This window comes from Hylaeus volcanicus, chromosome 7 (assembly GCF_026283585.1).
Source record: "Hylaeus volcanicus isolate JK05 chromosome 7, UHH_iyHylVolc1.0_haploid, whole genome shotgun sequence".
NCBI lineage: Eukaryota > Metazoa > Arthropoda > Insecta > Hymenoptera > Colletidae > Hylaeus > Hylaeus volcanicus.
The window spans coordinates 19,303,817-19,324,296 of NC_071982.1; the positions used below are offsets into that span (position 1 = coordinate 19,303,817).

Sequence of the window (20,480 nt, forward strand, 5' to 3'; positions counted from 1 at the left end):
ATGGAAAAGCTCTTCGTGCCTTTGTCGACGCGACGCTTTGTTGGAAATCGTCGTTTCGCGCTGCTAACCGTGCCGAACGGGAGCAATGGGGGGACAGAGAGGAAACAGTGTCCGCTGTGGATCTAGATAGACACGAAGAGCGAAAGGACACACGGTCAAAGAAGGAGGGACAAAAGGGGCGAGGCGAGAGACGGATAGAGAAAAAGCAGAAATGCCCGGTGGCCGTCGTTCGCGTTCGAGCATTGAGTTTGCCTAACGGACTCTGCGCAAACATTACCCGCGAGAGTCTTTGTTCTAAACCGGAGATTTATGCCTGTTTCGCGTCGTTGGCCAGATTTATTTTCGCGCGCGTTCTCCTCTTTTCGCTACCCTCCCGGTCGTCTTCTCCGTCTCTCATCGCGATAGCCGCGAATAAAGTGGGCGCTTACCTCGTGGTAATCAAACCTGCGAAACGAAAGGGGAAAGATTTCGCAGGACTCGTCACCGGTGCACAAAAGGCTACCTTGTCTTTACGGCGGAGCTCGCGAGCTACCCCTAGCCGTTAGTTACCGGCTTGGTTTCCCTTTTTCTCGATTCGCTCGAGGTTGCTTTTTACAGAATTGTAGCTTTGAATAAAGGCAGAATGTCAGTTATTGAATGTCAAGATATTGGTGAAATGGAGGGTAAATTTAACTAACTCAGCCCCACTTGAGACTCGTTGGAACATATTGTAACCTCCATGTTGGCTTCACTCTACCTATTATATTTTCTAGGAGATATTTGTATTTGAGGATACAGACTGAAAAACTAAGAAAATTAATTCTAAATGTTAAACGTCAAAGAAAATGAACGAAGTCCTTGAAGTGTTTCTGTTTCAATAATCTGTAAACAAAATTTAATCCCAGTAAAAAACTGCAAGTATATTAACTTGGCACTCAACGCGTTAGAGTATACAGATAATCCATTTTCGAAATCAACATGTTTTAGAATCACTGAACATATCGATTGCTCCACCTTTCGTTTATCGCTACAGCTGAACGCTCTGAATAGCGGCAGCTATATAGTTGCTCACCGCGCCGCCAACGAAATTAATTTCTATTTTCGGGGGTGAGCCAAGGCTGAAATGAGTCGAATTTGCAGAGCGTTCGCCTGGGGCTGTGCGCTGGTCCGTCGAGCAACGGGGAGTTTGATTTTTGTCAAGTGCACCGACTGCAAACGGTGAGCCAGGAGCCGCGGGCACGACACTCTGCGTAAGGGGTGGTTTTGCAAGCGCAAAGAGAGCTCGTGTCAGGGTTAGTGATTTCTGCGTTGCCGGTGCTTTCGGTTTTCAGTAATTCAGCGATGGGAATCGGTTCTCTAATTTAAAATTCGGATAACCTGTTTTATGATCACAGGCTCCATAAGAGACGCGAGTAGCAAAATAAACGTTATAAATAAAAATTCAGTGGTTTATGCGTTAAAACAAAGGCAGTCTGTTTACAAGTGTGTTTCGACAGTTTTTTTATTACCATTCAGACAAGAGGCTACGTAAATGCTCGATGCGAAGGCAAAAGGCCTTTCGAGTCGAATACTGTTCACTTTTCTTTGAGCATGTACCTGTTATTTTATTCGATCAGTGCACACCTTTCTTTCGTACACACTTTCAAACAATCGAGTAATGGCGAGCGCGTTACGGTTCTCTCGAACTTTTCTAAAATATTTTCTCGACTAGAAATTTCTGCGGAGTCGTCGACAAATCGACGGGAGCGCTGGTAACTTCGACTGCGAGTCGCCTCGAAACTGCTCCCGTCCATGAAAATTGAGCTGGACGCGGGTCGTTCGTTCGTCGTTACACGCTGGCAACGCGAATTAAAAAAAAAAAAAAACTATATATACGTTCATTCATATAAAAAGAAGGGCGGATGGGAATAGCTTTGGAAGTGGGTCAGGTTTCTATCACTATCCTTTTGTTTTCGCTTCACCATTGGTCTGCGAAATTTAACACTAAACCTACCGCGATCGATCAAATCACTGTTTCCGAACTTTTTTACAGATTTCTTATATGCTATATATGAATTATATACAATTGTTTCATGGATTATTCAATTTAGTTTCACGTAAAATATTTTTGCAATTAATCGAAAAAAGTGTCTTGACGAGTACATAAGCAAGTAGCGCCACTAGTTTGCGTGCTCGCCATGCCCCTGAAACAACACAACGCCTAAATCCATCTCATTTCCATTCTACGAGCGTTTCAGACGGACAGAAGTCGTCAAATTTTTCAGCCGAACGAATTTCATTTTATTTTGATACACTCACGGAGCACGCGGGGTTAAAATCGAGATACAAATCGTGTCTCTTGCACGGTAGAGACAATTCTTGGACGTATTTTTCCGTGGTGGAACCGTATCGCTTAGAGGAATCGCAGATTCGTACGTTGGAAGCTGAATTCGGTCGGGAGCACGGCTGCTGCGTTGCTATCCAACCTCGGGTTAGTGGATTCGGCTTGTTTCTCTGACCGATATGTTTCGAGGAAAAGTGTCGCTTGGAGGATCGTCTGGCGAATAAAGCTCGTTCAACTACGGTCGGGCGGTCTTCCAACGCTCGTGGAGGCGAACTTCTTGCCTCGGGCGGCGAGGACGTATTCTTTCGATGCGCTGCCTATTCACCCTTTTAAGGGGGTAAGGGATTTCAGTTCAACTAGACGCTGCGATTCGTATTTCTAACCGTTGAACATTTGTTTAGTATTCGGAGGTATTTGCGCGAGTCCTCTTTGGTAGCTCGATTCTATAGAGATCATAGACAGAGGTTGCTGTAAGTGAGGTTCGATGAAATATTTATAAGAGGAGGTTGCTCATATCTCAAAGATTTTAGATATAGTATTAAACGATACAGGCGAGTTCTATAAATTTGCGAAAGCATTGGACAGACGCAATCGGTCCAAGTACGAGAATCACATTTACATAAATAAGTAGACGCTTTGCCAAATGTGGTCGCTAATAACATAGACGTTGGTGCGACCTCACACAAATCATTTAAAAAAATTATACGTATAGAAAAATATGTTCTTATCCCGTACGTTTTCGGAGGCTAACAAGTCTCGCGATGCGACATCTTAAAATTTCATTATTCATCGCGAGGGTGGCAGCGTTACTCGCGGCTTTCAAATCAGTCGCGACGAGCACGGGGGAATCCGCTCGGGAAATCAGAAACGCGTATCGCTGGCTGTTTCTGTCGGGATTTTACGCGCGTCGTTGGTATCGGCGCGCACGCGTCTCGCGAAATCCGGACGCGGGGCGCAACGACGCGGCGCTAACTCGGATATTAATGTAACTGTGCCCGCGCCACCCGCGGCCGTATATAATATTCGAGGCTGACAGTAAGTGCCAACCCGTCGCCATTTCCTCGGGATCGTCGGACGACCATTCTCGGTAGCTGCGCGCTTTCCCTCCTTCCTCGCTCGCCTCGTCGCGCTTACTCTCGCAAAAAGAGAGAAACGTCCGCCGCTCGCCAATTTCGCGCCAAAAGCGCTCTCAGCTCTCAAAGGAGGAAAATTGTTGTCTAGGTGGAATTTTAAACAGCTTTTTGCCGTCGGAAAAAGTGGAATTTGAATTTCATCACGCAGGAATGAACTAAAACGTAAGTTTCTGAAGTCCAAATGAATTATTGCGTGGACTCGTCCGTGGTTATATTGAATTTGTTTATTGATATGTAACAAATCCGTGGATTTTACACATTTATGGCTCGTGTTAATATGGAGAACGTATGCAAAGTGTGGCTGGAATGCGTTTCATGCATTAATGTAACAATGCTAATATTTAATTGTATGTAAGTGCATGCGTTCTGGGTACGTTTAGCATACACACGTTGATCGTGTTCGAATTCACGAATTATTCATAAAATCCGTAGTCTAGAATTCGTTTTATGAAATTCCCTCACGAATTTATCTCTGCTTCTATAATAATCGATGCCTTTTGTTTTCCACGTAACAATGAGAACACACCCCTGCGCAGCCTTGCTGAAATAGGAGTCCGAGTACTAAATAGTTGGAAATTTAAAATGTCCTAGCAAAATTTGTATCTTTCGATGTCCTTCTATAATCAAATTCGTGCTATTTCAAACACGACACAATGGAAAGAAGCGATTTGGAAGAATGTAAACTCAGCCGATCCCATTGTTGGTTCACGTGAACCAACCGCGAGAGAAATCCGGCGCGATGAGACAAGCGAGTTACCGCAAGAGCTCGTTTCATACCTCGGTTGGCGTATTTTCAATTATGCGGATTTTAGGTTCGCTTCGAACTTTGTCGTGTCGGCTTCGTTTCGAGCGATTTCACGCCGACGGACCCGCGGCTCGCGCGTGTGCACACGGTTTCGTCGCGGAATCGAAATTAACAGCGGAAAAAGCTTGCGCAAAAAAAAAAAAAAAAATGTAGAGAGAACGCTCGAATTTTGGACAACTGGTCCACCGGAACGTAATTACGCAACGCGCATAATTCCGCGCGGAGTCGCGCTCGATCGTTGCGTAATTTCGTACGCCCCTAATCGAGCGAGCAATCGTCCGCCATGAGTTTTCCCGGCGCGGTTGGCCTTTGGTCGACAACGTGGAATTTTTTCCACGCCACTTTCGACATTTCCGCGTGGAAACGATCTAACTTTTTTGAAACTGCAATCTGGAGTACGCTACGTATTTCATTTTTTAATAAAGGCGGCCGCGTTCGGGGGACCCTCGTGGTCGGTGGGAATTTATTTCGACCGATCGATACGCGAAACGACCGGCGAATTGAGCCGCGAACGCGCCACGGGGGAAACGCGTCTACGTCGAATATCGAGCCCTCTCCAACGATTCTACCTTATTGCTATCGTTTGCTGCTGTAGTCCGGTCGAATTAGACCGAAGTAAGGTGGATGGGAGCGATCATTTATAAAGTTTTCGTATTTGGAGTACAGATTCGGGAGCGAAGATCGGAATAGTTTTCGTGAAACTCTTTTCGAGTGCACTATATTCGATTTTACCATTTTTTATTTCCAAACTACTGGTAGATCGAAAAAGTGAATATAGTGAAAAATATTTGCCACAAAATTCTGCGTAAAAGGTCCAATTAACTGTTTGTCTAGCCCTCACTCAACTCCCGCAAACGACGTCCGAAGTTGAGGGTTGTTTGGTGCGCGACGTCAAAAGTCCCGTGTGGTTTCCCGTGGAAAATATTTCAAAATTGGTTGGTTTTACGCGAAAAATCAGGATCCAGTGAAGCGAAATTTTTCTACGAAATCTTGTTTGTTTTATTTTTATTGGTACTTTTCCTTTTTCAAAAACAAACGTGTGCGTTTCGTTTATACTCTACCCCATGGTGTGTATTTTTTCTTCCGTGTCATGACATCGGCTATTATAGGACAAATAGACTGTAGCCTTCCGGTTCATGATATGCAGCAATTTATACTTGATCGCTCGTTTAGAATATCAAAGCCTAGGGCAGGCTCACAATTGGGGTAGTTGTTACATTTCAAACTCAACGAGACGAAACCTAGCACGTAATTCTTAGATTTCATCCCTACCCTCGTTACAACAAATATTCAGGGAAACGCGTACATATTTATTCCAACAAATACGCGATCCAACCATTCACGGGGACGAGCCGGCGACCAATTAATTTGTTCCGATTTCTCTGATTCGCGATTAAACGGGCATCGAGGGGCCAGCGACGGGCGAGGCGTGCGACGAATCGAGATTTCGTTCGGGATAAAATCGCGGCTGATGCCTTGATCACGGATGCGTGCGGGTGGCTTTCACAAAAGCGGTCGCGCGGTCGTACGGAAGTATGTACAAACGGCATGGCGCAGGCTTATCCATCGGATGGATCGGTCATTGTCGTTGGTATCGTTCCGCCGATATTCGTTCGTGCATTAGATTAATTGGCCCGGGGCGCTGCTGGTGGTAGGGAGCTGGAGGGTTGGGTATCAATTCGCGCCACCTTTCTGCAGATAATTCGCGGACGAGAATTTCGCGGCCGGACGAACGAGTCAATAATTCGGACATCGACGATCCGGGAATGCGGGATTAAACGCGCGGCGCGGCGGCATCGTCTGGCCGCGGGCGAGGTAAAACGAAACTCGATACCGGCCTGCGTTGTTCCGCCATTGTTTCCATCCGTTCATTATCTTACATTTATTCATCGACATCGTTGCATTATTATTATTATAGCGAATTGTTTTGTTATCGTGGAAACGTTGCGTTTGTGCGCCGCAATAAATCTGCCATTGTCCGTTCGCCCCGTGAGCGGGGCAATTACGCCAAATTTTGGCGCGATCGGGGAATGAAAAGTGGAAAAATCGCAACGATGCGTTTTATCCGGAGGGAAACGAGGATGGTTAGTCCAAGGACGGTTTTCACGGACTTCTTTGACGAGGTTCGAGCTTGCGGAACCTTTATCGAATGTAAGCGTGCACGGATGTCTCGGAAACTGGAAATTACGTTAACGACAGAATTTGCCGCAGCTACGACGTAAAATCCTGCGGCGTGCAACGCTCTCGAGACGTGGCTCCACAAATTTTCCACGACGACTCGTAATTATTCCAACCGGGTATCGAGTTTACCGCGCTGGCGGAGTTCAAGGTATTCCGCGAGGGAAGGAGAATCGCTCTGCCTTTTGAATGAACGTGTTCGCGAAGATTATCATCCGGCTGGTATCTCTTCGCTTTGCCCCGGCCGCGTTGAAAAATGAGGGATGATAAATAATAGGACGCCCGAGAGAAATACGAGTTTTAATGCGCATCCTCGAGGCGTCTCGCGATTATTCTACGTAAACGGCGAGATTAAATTGTGCTCGAAATCCAGTAATGGCTCTGGGATGAAAAGTTCGGGCGCTCGAGCAGGTCGCGTTGCACGAAGTCGATATTTAAAGTCTTCGAAGCGGCTCGCCCGCCTTCGACTGCAGCGAGGAGGAAACTTCCCTCTGGCCAGGATTAAGTTCCGACAAAAAGTATTCTCATGCTCCGAGTTTGAGGTATCGACAGGTAAAAAAATTGAAGGAAATCGAGGGGAATTATTCTGGATGGCGTTAATTCGCAAGACGCTACCTAGGTGTCGTTACTATAAATATAGTTCAAAGTGGACGAGACGAAGAGGGAATAATGTAAATGATTCGATGTATAGGAATGATCGAATATCAAAATTTACGATTGCAGGCGAACCACTAATTTCACGTAGATTTGGGAAATTGGCGATTCGGGGGTCACGCTAATTGCGATGTTCCTCGTTAATGCGCGGGAAATCGACGTGCTAAGAATTGACCGTTGGTAATTATTGCAAGCGCGTCCCGATTGAAAAACCCGAACGAAAGTGCGCGCAGATTGGCCTTTGGCCGGGAATCGGGGTCTCGTTAGCCCGCAATCACGATGTTTCCAACCGGAGCTGGGAAGGGCTTCCGGCGGGCGAGCTCGATTGCCAACAACGTCGCGTTCGCGCAGCCCTTAATTGCATGCACGCGCGTTTTTCGCCTACCGAATCGCGACTTTTCGCTACGATGCTTATCGATTCCTCGGGACACCGGTTGCCTGCTCGTTCGAGGAGTCCCCTGCCACGTCGTGGAACAAATGTCGCAGTTTCCGCGAGCGTGAGCGCGCGTTCGTCGTAATATCGAAGTCGCCGCGTCGACCGAGGGAAATAAAAGAATCCGCGTTCGCTCGTTCGCCAAGGGAAACGCGATTCAAATGCAAACGTCGCTAAAAAGCAGCTTGAAACGGTGTCGTTAGTTGCAACCAACGCGTGCAGGGAGGGGGGGAGGAACTTAATTCGACCTCGTTACTGGGTAACCCAGCCGCGCGAGTTTGCGTTCGTTCGCCTTCTTCCGTTTCGTTTCCCTCAGCGACGGTCGCGTTTATCGAGCAGCGGCCGAATTAAAATAATTCGCAGCCTTCGTTATTCCGCGAGCGTTCGTAAACAACTCTTTCGAAGAGCAAATCGCTTGGCTTCCAGCGCGAGTGGGTCGCGCCTCAGCTTGTCGTTACGCGCGCCGAACCGTTGACGTACAAACGTCGACAGTTTTTCATCGGAAATGTGCAGGGAAGCTACGAATATTCTTTAAATCTACGAGGTACTTTCAGCGTCAGAGGTAAGACGGCCTGTGTGTTTCGAAGTCGCTTTTGTGTAAAATTGTCGGTCAACAATGTATTAAGACGAAAAGTGGAATCAAAAATCAAAAAACAGTCGTAAGCATGATCAGCCGTCTACAAAAGCCAGAGTTCCTCGCTCGAATGGGAAGAATTTTCCAAACTCCCTCGGTTGGCAAATAGAAGAGACGACAGGTAAATCTGCTCCAACGTTATGGGCCAGAGTTTAAACGAAGTGGAGTACACAGCGGCGAGGGCGGGGCGAAGCGCGACGTTTAAATCATGGTGAAATTCCTGCGACAACCTGAAAGTCCTCTATTCGGAAGCGTCGGCTATCGACTATCCTCCCCGTTCCGCGGATAAGAAAAATTACGGGGCTCCGATTTAAATTCTCATCTGAAATTCGTGTACACCGATGCTCCGGTATTTGCGTGGGTAAAGTCAGGACGGACCACGGTACACGTAACGGTTACTCGAACATAAATTATTAATGAGTACACACGCCCACGATAAAAGCAGCAACAACGGCAGATAGCCTCTCCCGTTGCCACGAACGTTCCGGTTGCGTCGTGACGTTCCAGCTCTCGTGACGTTCGGCTATGTATGCGAGCGAGGATCGCGGGCAGAGAGAATCCCAGTCATTTTTAAATCGTCCTCGGATCTGGAATACTGCCGCATCGATTCCGCGCGTGTAGGGCCTTTTAGCAACGGACAGAAACAAATCATGAGTTCCTCATGGGAATTATAGTGGAGCCATTACGTGCAATCAATTCTGCATGGTGTTACGAATCGAAAAGTCCTGTTCCACTTTGAAATTTTGAAGCTTCGTTCTCGAGATACAAGTAGTTAAAGACTGCGTGCAAGTGCACGATCAGCTGACTGAGATAGAAGTGTGCGCGGAGCTCTGAGAGTAACGTCAGTCAACTTTAATTCCTCGTACTTAGGAAATGACGCTTCAAATTCCAAAGTAGTACAGGACTTTTCGACTTCTTTTTGCTCCCTTTACGCGCCATTTGATTCGAAGTAATCGTGTCTTCGATATCTGCTAGAGGTTTCCCGTGTTGTTTACACGTCCATTCATAAATGAAACATCGTGACTGTCGGTGGCGACACACGGCGCACCTAATATAAGAACGGAGAGTGTGTATCAAGTATACGAGGGACGCGTGGAAAGCGTGTAGCCGAGATGTCCAGTGCCGTAACCAAAGGCAGCCACCATCTGCCGGCACTATTTTATAAATATTTATATACCCGTCGTCTGATATATTTAGTCGTCGACCCGAACGGTACCCGCGGAATCCCAGAATGACGAGGGTGGCAATAGCTTTCCTGCTCGACCGCGGGGAGCGTCTCCGGTATTTTTAGCGACGTTTCAATTTTTTTTCACGGCCCTCCCTTTCTCGCTCTCTCGTTTCAACAAGTAGCAGTCGGTGACGGTCAAATTTCTTGTCAAAAAGCCTCTATACATTTTTTTTTTTTTGTTAATTCAACGTAACTCGGAAGTTACATATTCAAACTTGCCCCTCATCTTGATTTTATTCGAATATAATCATCACCTATCTCTGATAAGACGTCGCATCAGTCTATTCGCCAACCCATTAATGAAACAATCGTGATTATCGATCCAGTCATCGAAAGCTCCACGTTTCGACGAATCGTTTACTGTTCTCCGTCGCGGCTCTCTGTCGAGGATCTTTCCATCGATTCTCTTCTGTACACGTAAAGGTGTCTCTACTCCGTTTGTTGTCAGGACCAAGTATCGGCGTTCCGGAGAATGACGAGGAGCACAAGCGGGAAAATCTCCAGGCAGGATTCCCTCTCGATTTATCAGCAAATATTTAACGAGACCGGGCGTCCTCGAGCTTACTCGGCACCGGCATCAAAGCCGCGAAGAAACTCCTCGGGGTACGTTGAGAAAGTTTTTAAACGATAAAATTACACGGCGTGGCGCGTGCCTCTATCGACTTTCCGTCCCGTGGACATCATCGCGAGACAACGATACAAACGAGATCTGACGGAACGTCGATTACGGAGGCATCATTTTATTAATAAACCGTGTGCTGCGCGGGCTAATGCTGACGTTTGAATGCCATGTCGTGCTTCATCGCGATACTGATGGTAAAACTACCGATGTATCCTGTTCACAGTATCGAATGTCCTTATTTGCGCACATGAAGAGAGACTAGTTTTCCTCGAACACTACGCTATTAGGATTTTTATTTTTATTTTTTCCATACTAATTTTAGTCCAAGTTAACCCCGCAAATTAAATTACGTTAGTACGGGAAGAAAAAATAATTCAGGTCTGAAAGGATTAACATAATCAATCCACTTATTAATTCGTTCCAATTCGACCAACTAGAAGTACCTCTCAAAAACTAAACGAAAACTGGATAGCTGCAGACTTAGAGACGACTTAATTTCTTTTCTCGCCGTGGCACAGTCCGCGGTAGTCGACGATTTCGAGTTCCCAAAGTTTCCCCATTCTTCCATTGACCCGATTCGTCCGTTCGCGAAGTTCAGCGAGGAATCGGGGTAAAAACTGAATATCCCGAGCTCTGACGATGACAATCGAGGAAAGAATAATCCGGGGTGAAAAATGGAGTAAGGAGTCGTCGATAACGTTAAGAAACTCGCGAGAAGTCGTGGCGGACCGCCACGTCTGGAGACGAAGCGACGCTTAACGCGGCTCGTGCGAGCTGGGAGGCGCACGCGTCCCCGCTGACAAGTTGAGCGATGTTTAACAAACAGCAGCTGATGTCTGGAGTGTCCCTAAGCAACGTTACCGATGTCAGAGTTCAGCCGCGTCATTCGTATACGTTCAGCCGCTACCTATAACACGAGCCTCTCCTTCTTCGTCTCTTCTGGTGAAGGGGATCGTTGGTACCCTTTCAAGGCTCTGGCTGGGACGTAGATGTATTCGTGACGTTGTTTGCGTCTTATCGTCCTGTGCCACATTTCCTCTTTGAAGGATCTATCGAGGTCTCAGGTAGAAGAAACCTGGTTTCTTTTATTGTGTTCTTTCGGAACTCTGAGCTCTTTAGTGTAAGTTTTTATTTATATTCTGGGTACTCTCTAATCATTCAGATTAAAATCTCCACGTATAGTTGTAAAGAGGGCTGTTTACTCGAAAAGATTTATAAAGCAGATTTTCGTTTCTACCGATTCCGTGCCCGCCAAACATTTTTGACGTTTCCGCGAATTCAGAGACTTCGCGAACCACGGAGTAAAGTTACCGCCGAGTTAACGCGCGGTGGTTGGCAACGATGAACTTAACTAAACTCCGGGCTGGCGGAGTTGAACGCGATGCGAATGAACTTGATTAATTGCTCGGCTGAGTCACGAATTAGCGTGTGAACGAGAGCGCGGCCACGGGGATGCAGGTCGAATTGGGCCGCGGGGAGCGAGGTGCACGGAAAGGAAGCGGAGAAAGGGAAAATTATATGAAGAGAGGCTCGTGAAGGGCCAGCGGGAACTTTCGACCCGCCGCAATCGCTCGCTCGATTATCGAGGGTCGATACAAAATTCGATTCGCCAGATAGACCCGTATTCAAGGCACCCAGCACGATCCACTTGAAAAGTGACTACCGTTCAGGAAAAAAAATTGTTTAAGCAAACCGTACTCGTTATTGAAAGCTCTATTCGGGAAAATTATTAAGGGTTACGCCTTAGTGGTCATAAAACCCGTTAAACAAAAAATCATATCGATAACGACAGCTTAACTGTCCAACTCCGAACCACGGAGAAGGTTCCTCTTTTAGTTAGTCGTCGCATCGAGATCAACGCGATTAATTTAGTTGCAGAAACAGAGACGGCGAGTTATTCCCCTGCAGAACGCGCGCTAGAGGGTAAATATATTCGAGGCCGTAAGACGCGTCGCTGGATTCCTCGGGGAATTCGCCATCGGGGTAGCGAAGGGGGAACGCAGGGGATGAAAAAAGTCTATCTTCCCGAGCGCGATATTATCGCCCGAAACTCTTTTTTATCCGAAGCGGCGAGGGAGGCGAACGAGAGAGAAATCGTTCTTGCCTCGCGTTGATTAGTTCTGTAGCGATATCTCTCGACCCTACCTTTCGGTCCCAGGAGGAAACCAGATCGAGGAATGCACACCGTCGACGCCAACCAGCCAGCCAGCCCTTAACCGCCCCCTTCTGCGTGTCTCTTCTTTCCTCTAGCGCGCCCCCATCTAGCTCCGTCTCCCTTCGAACACCCTTTTGCTCCGAGCCGTCCGATGCACAGGCTCTTCTGGTAAATAACCCTACGCGGAAAGTTAATGCCGGCAGTCGAGCACGCCGCGAAACTTCACGCCTGCCGCATCGCCTACAGGTCGTTTCTAAAAGAGTGACTCGTCAGGTAGTGAAAAAATTTAAAGACAGGGGTGCTAAAGAAAATTAAGTGGCGATGAAGAAAAAGATTACAGTCGCTCCTATAAATATTCGTACCCTCCATGCGTATCGAAGAATTTTGACTGGATTAAATAATCGTTTCGATGATATTATTACTATTATTTGGTATTTTTATATAGAATTGATTTCTCTCTACTATTGCCCACTTGTTAATCCAATAACTATGTCGTTAATAATTTCGACCGAACAAACATCGAAAACAAATCGTTCCTCATCTTCAATTCCCCACGCGAGCGCGTGTTTAGCGGTGTTCGGAGGAGATTAGCCCTCTTCGCTATATTTAATTTCCGTTGTTTGAGATCTGGATTAGGAGGCGTCGTCGAAATGGTGTTTGCGGAGGTTTTAGCCGTCCGTTATCCGCGAGTTTTATCGAAACGAAGAAGAACGGGGTGGTCGGAGCACCGCGGGAGTTGCCAAAGTCATCGGGCCAGAGGGTGAAATTGGCGCGAGTGGGAAAGTTGCCAGGGAGCATTCGGAGGTTAGTTTGGACGGACCTGTAGTAGACAGCGGGGGTGCGCGCACACACACGGTACAGAGGGCAAAGCAACCACCGGGGGTGATAGATAACGGGGCGGTCGTGGCCCCTGCTCGCGCTCCGGGCAACTTCGGCCCACCGCCAATAAATTATTCGACGCGCTGTTTTCCGCCAAAGATTGTTTTCCCTTTCCCGAACGCGCGACTCCGGTGCAGCGAAAGAAAGGACGCCACGCACCGAGAGGGGTCGAGCCGAAGAGGGTGTAAAAACTGCGGGGCTGCTGGCGGGGCGTCGACGATGGGGGGGAGGGGGGTGGGTAATCCAATGTTATTCTGCCTTTCAGTCAACGACACACGCCAGCCCTCCGCTCGACTCGCGAAACAGAGAGACGAGTTTACGGCCTGAAAAGCAACGCTTCCACCTTGCGTCACGCTAAAATCCTGAGTGATATTAAAAACCGTGCCCCTCGCCCTCCAAACCAGAGCAAATGCGCACGCGAAAAGATCGATCCAGTTTTCGGGGACTCGTGTCTGAGGATCACTGCTCTATATTTTAGATCTCATCAGCACTCAGCAATATATAATATAATACATCGAAATGTATCGTTCGCTCCACAAGAATCTACTGAAAATGCACCGTGCGATAGATTCACCATAGTATAAACGTATAATATTTTAACGAAGTAACGAGTTAACGACAAAGGGCAAACTGTCGCAAGGTAAAACTGAAGGATACCCTACAAAAGGGGCAAAGATCAATCTTTGAGGAATGAAAGAGGGAATCGTTCCGTTTAATTGCCTCAGGTGTGTATATTCACCGTTAAGGAATTCCATGCGAAGCGAGAGACTCGAGGCAAAAGGACGAGGCTCTCCATCGATCTTTCCGCGGAATTGTTTGAATGTCGCCCTTCGGTGCGCGACGAAAGACAGGATTAAAAAGGAAGGATACTCTCTCCACTCGGGCGTTCCCGGCTCATTACGAAGGCGACGAGCTAGCACACCCTCTTCGACGGACTTTTCTTCTGGTCTGACGAACAAACAGCTTAAATAAACGCACGTGATTGGATCCGATGTATGCGCATCTGGCTACTAAACGCCAGGGGAAGGACCCACTTTTTTTTCCCTGGAAGCACGCCGAAGGAACACGCCCCGCTGGCCCGCTTTTTTTTCCCACCCCCTACGTCCTACCCTTCGAGTAGTCTCGAGTAGGCCACTCGGAAGCACGCGGCTTTTCCCGTGCGCAAATTCAGTCAGCCTCCCGACGACTCTCGGCATCCCCCTTCGAAAACTGCCACCGAGTGTGTCGCACGATCGCATTAGATTACCCATCCCTTATCAAGGACGACGCAACCCCTCTGTTTCTGCGCGAGTACCTCTTCGCGCGGAATCGAACTAGTTTGTATACGATACGCCGAAAGTATCACGATTCCAGACAGAATTCTTAGATTTCCTCTTGGTATTTCCGTTCCGGGGGTGGTGAATCGATCACCGAGGGGGGAGGGGGGAAGTATTCCCTCTCCGACGTTTCGATCCTCGCAGGGACACCGATAGAAACACGGGAACTGAATTCGTAGTGCTATCGTGTGGTTTGTTTCGAATGGTTTAGGACTGAATTTTTTGGAGGACTGGTTAGGCTTTCGAAAGGGGGAGTGCATGGAACAGCCATCGTTAAGTCTTGACTTATGTTTCACTGCAGAAGGATTTATAGCATTACGAGTTGTTAAGACAATGCAAACGGCAGGAATTATACTTTGTTCCAAGGTCCACTCGTTGATCTCAGTAAACTGTCCATTTGTCCAAAAATTCGTATCGAATTATTCCCAACATCGGGTATACTACGCCTCCTGTATATATTTGACGAGGTAGTTCGAAATGGACAAGAGATCCCAAGCCCGCGATCGTCGAAATTCGAGTGACAACTTTAGAGAGCGGCCCGAAACGGTTCGAGATCGATAGCGAGCCGATGCAACGGCGCAGGGAACAAATCTCGTACCGGTGTAACCGATAACGCGACCGCGATTGCGTCAGGCTGTGCCAGGTTTGGACGACCGGCTGGAACCGACACGACGCGACGCGATCGGAATGCGACGACGAACCGTAACACCTCGAGGAACGATCGGTTATCGTGCCACGCGCGTTTGCACTCCGATAACAAAGGTGCGCTCATGCGAGCCCGCTGATAAACGATTGGACTACCGGGAATCGTCGTGTCGAGACGGCGATAGTCGACACCACGGCGTGTCTAACCGATAACTCGTAATCGTTCGGCTCAGGAGCAATATTTACGGAGCGAGGCGAAACGCGTAGATAGGAATATCGTTCTGTCGACGGGACATCGATCCGTTGGCTACCAGTGTTTACCTCGGATGGGATGTCTCCACGTTCAGTGGAGATTACTGTTTCGTAATCGGCGAGAAATTTCCTAGCATTCGAACCAAGTACGAGTTGCTTCGTCGCTAACGACGCGAACGATCGAGCAAAGCAAACCAAAAAGTTGGGGTACATAAGGAAAGGGGGGATTTATTTGGTGCCTCTTGGGAGCAATATCCAGAAGGCCCAACCAAGATTAAAAAGAGGATCGGTGGGAACGGCGGGAGCGCGTCGGCGTCGTTTATGTCACTTAATTGCGCGTACCACCGCGTTAAAGGGAGTCTTTGACGAGGTCGATAATTACTGTCTGGGCGAGCGTGTGTACAACGACGACGTCGCCGATAACGACGATGCGAATTCGTGCATTCAAGCGTCGTTACTTTGATTATTTCCCAGGTTGGCGGGCGCTCGCGGTTAATTTCACGTTCGTTAGTTGCCCAAAGCACCGAGAGTAACGGGAAAGTTATTTACCGATCCAACGTGGAAGGCACGGGAACGCATGCGATACGTTACGTGCGCTCGATTTGCGAAATTGTTTCGGCTTTTTTGAACGGCTGCCCGTTCCCGCCCCGCCACTCCTCGTCCATCGATTTTCCCACCGCTGAAAGCGCGCACTCCAGGAAATTGGAGCACAAGCTTTTCCCTGGATATCTGATTATTATTTTTTTCTTCTTCGTCGATACAGAGTTAAATCGCATTACCCTTTCCCCCTCCCTGCCACTTTCGAGTAAACGTAACCCTTGACCTCGATGTTTACATTACGCGTTACGTTGCTCGATCAACTTCTCCGAGGCATTGCCGGTATAATGGAAATATTGATTTTTAGAGTTCTTGTACCGCACTCGGCGAGCTTGTTTCATTATCATCCGACTCGCTAGAGCGAGCCTGGAGGGCCTCTCGACGAACTGATCGACTTATCCGGTATCGACATTCGCTGGAGAGGGTGCAAAATAATATGCAAGCGATTGTCGACTCATTTTTATGGAAATAGTCGTCGAGGAAATTAATACTTCTATTATAACCGACGAGTCGATGATTTCACGCGATATCAATATTGATTAAAGTCCAGGCTGCATCGAAGCGCGTCAATTCTCGCATCGTTGGACGATATTCTTCGCTCGCGAATTAAGCTTGTTGCCAGAGTATAATCACCGTTGCTATTTGCACGTTTACCATGTTCGTGTAAATTTTCTAGCAAACCAGGACACTGGACGTTTCGTAACAAATTTTTCCTGGAAATTGTGAAAATATTCTCAGGCGTGGTTCTGTCGTGGTTGTACGCAGCAATTTACCCAGCGATACTTGTCACTGTTATCTGTGGTATGTGACTGCTACAAGGTCACGGCGAAGGATCAACGATAATCCTTGCAAAAACTCGTCTTAATAGAAACAACATCGAGACTCGGGACATTACTTTACCTCGAATTCCATTTCCAAGAATCGCGTATTTACTTGATTGGCCTCTAGGCCTGCTCGGTCATACCACGGGGTGGGGAGGATGAATGGTGGGTTCTTGGCTTTTCCGATTTCCGCGAGCCAGTACGCTAATCACTGTCGAAGCTAACGGTCGCGTTCGACCTTGTTTCGCGAATTTATATTTCTGCGAACTCGTTCAAAGTGCTGTGATCCTTCTACGATGCCACAACTGGACAACCACACTGGACGTGTTACGAGGACAGGGCGTGCTGACCAGACCTCAATGAGTGGTGAGTCGTAATGATGATTAATCGGTCCAATTAAATATACTTTCGCGATGGAATTTTATATCCATACTAATGAATGTCGTTCAAAATAAACGTGAACTTTGAGTATATTTTGCGAGCTTTAACTATTTCTACTGTGACAGGACAAACGACTAGTTTTAAACACACTTTTCAATTAAACGCAAAAATATTTGACAAGGAATCGAATAATGAGTGAAATAATTGTATATAATTCATATATTGCATAGAATTGTATACAGAAGTTTTGAAAACTGTTGTTTGACTGTTCGTGGTACGTATAGTGTTGAAGTAAATCAGAATTAGTCGCGTCAGCTTCGGAGCGAACTAAATACGGACCGAAGTAATTAACTTGTTGCACCTGGTGCTCTTACTTTTCGCTTAATCGTTTTCAACCAGCAGAAATCGTATACCCTCGCGGCTGTAAACAGATGTCGATTTAACCGTCGCGGTTCCGCGAACGCATATGCGTTTCGATTACATTGACTTTTAACGCTGCGGTAAGAAAACAATGATCGTATCGTGTGCGTTTAACCGGAACGATGCTGTAAGCGCTTTCTTCGAGCGACGTGAACACGAGAGGCGTTAGCCTAACGTGTCGCGCGGGAAGGTAATTTGCATGAAAATGCTGACCGAGAGTGTCGATTTTTATCGTCGTGCCACAGGCCCAAAAATGCTACTGCATAATGTAGTAGAGCATAATGCTCGACAAATCCCTTTATACAGACACCGTGGGATAACTTGCTCCCTATTTTATTTCTTTACGAATAAATACGCAATTCCCCAACTCGTGCTGCCTTTTATTCAGTTCTACTCATGGAGGCGTAATACAAAATTTTTAATAACTTTGCTTTCGATTACCTATACATTTCAAATTAATTAGAAAAATTTCAAACTCCGCACTTGCGATTTTTCGATATACTTCGCGTCCAACAGGATCTATTATATTATAGTACGCAATCTCAGAGATATAAATTTTCGAAATACAAAAATATATTAAACCACCATTTTGACGGAAATGCCCCTTCCAATCGGTAGACAAGGATCCACTTCGCGAAACGAAAACATGTCGAACGATTGTACCGGAAATAATCAGCCCTGGATTTATGGGAGGGTCTCGAATTCGGACAGTCCGTGAATCGAACTCGCGAAAACGAGGCTCGCGTTCAGTTTACCCGGCGGCAAGTACAACGCGGCCAGAAAATCGACGGGATTGTCAGAGGACAAAAGATCCGCGACGCGGGAATCCATCGCGGCTCCGCAGTCCAGGAATGGTTAATGGTCACGCGTGCGATGGTTACGGGTGATTTGTGAGCGATTGTTCGGCGTCCCGACGCTCGTGATGTTCGCGAGATCGTCGGTTACCGACGCGCGACCTGTGTTCGCGAGTTCATCCTCCCTCCAACCCCCGCTGCTCGATAAATCGAACCTTCTCATCGAAGGTCAAATTTTCCTAGCAAATATTTTCCGAATCGACGCTGAAATCAAGCGTGGTGCTTTTGAGAAGTCACTAGATTGGATTGGATAGAGCCTCGATTGGAAAGTTTGATCATCTGTAGGGGAAAGAATTGAGAGAGTCAAAGGGGTGCAAGTCACTTTTTTCTTTATGTTGGCAAACTATTTTAAAAACTTGACTCGGACAAGTGTGGCTTTCACCCCCTCGATGACTGAACTCTTCGGAGCATGTGTCGCTGGTATTCAACCCCTGATATTATTCACCCTTGTTTCAAAATGCTGTTTTAATATTGCTTTAACAAAAAAATTTTTTGGCGAATCCATTCTACAAGATCATAAATCTCCCTTACGACTACTTTGTTTTACATCAGGTTGCTCGTTCGACAAACGTGCGTCGATTCGAGCGATCGATTAAAGCGTGGACACGAGAAAGGGCCGTGGGGAAGGGCACACATGCACGTGTAAACATATAAAATCGTGTATTATATACGGTAACGCAACGTTTCCGGGCTCATACATAGAGATGCGAGTGATTTCCATACATATCAGTTTCATTTCGTTGGAACGTGCTACCCTACGCTGCGACTGCCATAGCTTTCACGATATGGCGGGGCTATCGGGAGAGGCGCGCGAGGCACCGCGACGTAGGCGTCTAATCTATGGGTATATCGACGCGCTCGACGTTGACTGGGACCCCCATCGAGCGACAGATGTCGTGCGCACAATGTTCGTAACGAACGCGGGAAATATTATTATTTCCTTTTAATTCGATTTCATCCGACATGCGGGGAGGGTTGCGCGAAACTCGCCCCTGCGGGGTCGAGCATTTCAGAAAAATGCTCCAACCCTTTTCTGCGATTGCCACCGGCGCGCAAAACCGTGAAGGAAACAGGTCTAGGAAACACTGGTCTTTTTCAAAAATTGGGATGGTAGTTTTCGAAAGTGGAAGTCAATCCCATAAATATTCGTACCCTCTGTGTCTATCGAAGAATTTTAATTAAATTAAATAATAGTTTTGATGTTTCCAAATGAACCAGTATCCAAAACAAGAGTAGAAATAAAAATGCCTTGCCACTGTGAATCTTCTCGTTAGACCTGTTTCGCCTAAGGAGCGAGGCAACCTCGTACGTCAGTTTAATGAGGCGTAATTGCGCGGAACTGCTTTAGAAAATTTGACTCCGACAGTCGAGGACTCGCGATAGAGAACGAGTTAACCGTGTTCCCGTTACGCGAAGAAATTCGAGTCCCCGGAGTTGGCGGTAACGCGATTCGAAGACGGAAACGGCGCTCGTCGTCGGCTAAATCCTCGCGGAAGCAGAAGCCGGATGTTCTTAGAGCGGAGGCAGAAAATCGAGGACATATATCGAGATAACAGGGCCGCTTCGAGTAATTTTCGGAAGTGGCGAGGATAGCGGGGAGGAAGCCAGCAGTTAGATAATACGATCGCGCGGACAATTTCCATAACTACCATTGTCTTTGCGCAATCGCGTTCGCCGTGTTTCCGTCGCGAGTCTCCACGATGGTGGAACCTTCGAAGACGTCTCTGGAGAAGAGGCGTTTTCGACTTAAATCTCCAGACGGCAGATTGCAAGGGGCGACGGAGCGTAAAATAAATAACGCCCCCGGAAATCTCTCGACCCGCGCTGCGAGAGACCATTGCGAAACTTTCAACGAGGTCCACTTCAACGCGAACTGGTCTTCCTTCGGAGCTCGTTCGACGGCGCGTTATTTATTTATTATTAATGCAAACGGTGGGTCGTCGGCGCGGTTGGGAATAATATAAATCGGAAGGCCTCTCCTTTAGAATGCAGGTTGTCGAATATGTGGGTGGGGTGTAAATATGGTAGCTGGGATAAATTGTTCATTGCGATAATTTAATGCCCTATAACAGAACATGATCGACGCTTGAAATTTTCATTCTTAAACGGTGAGAAAAAATTATACATAGGGGTTACGATCTACCAAGTTGCATTCATGTTTTTCCTTGTTC

At 47.2% G+C, this 20,480-nt stretch overlaps 1 protein-coding gene and 1 long non-coding RNA gene across 7 annotated transcripts in view; one reads left to right on the forward strand and one right to left on the reverse strand.

Annotated features, from left to right (window-relative positions):
- LOC128880508 (uncharacterized) overlaps positions 1-20,480 on the reverse strand; it is a 261,987-nt gene that overhangs the window by 232,879 nt on the left and 8,628 nt on the right. The gene's annotated exons all lie outside the window — the stretch shown is intronic.
- Positions 1-20,480, forward strand: part of LOC128880509 (uncharacterized) — a 122,511-nt gene that overhangs the window by 37,976 nt on the left and 64,055 nt on the right. Inside the window, exon 5 of one of the 6 annotated variants that reach the window (XR_008457840.1) lies at positions 9,816-9,970. The exons of 4 other annotated variants lie outside the window; for them this stretch is intronic. This is a non-coding gene — a long non-coding RNA (uncharacterized LOC128880509). Of the gene's footprint in view, positions 1-9,815; positions 9,971-16,759; positions 17,021-20,480 lie in introns of those variants that run through there. One more of the 6 variants, XR_008457843.1, reaches the window with a different exon arrangement.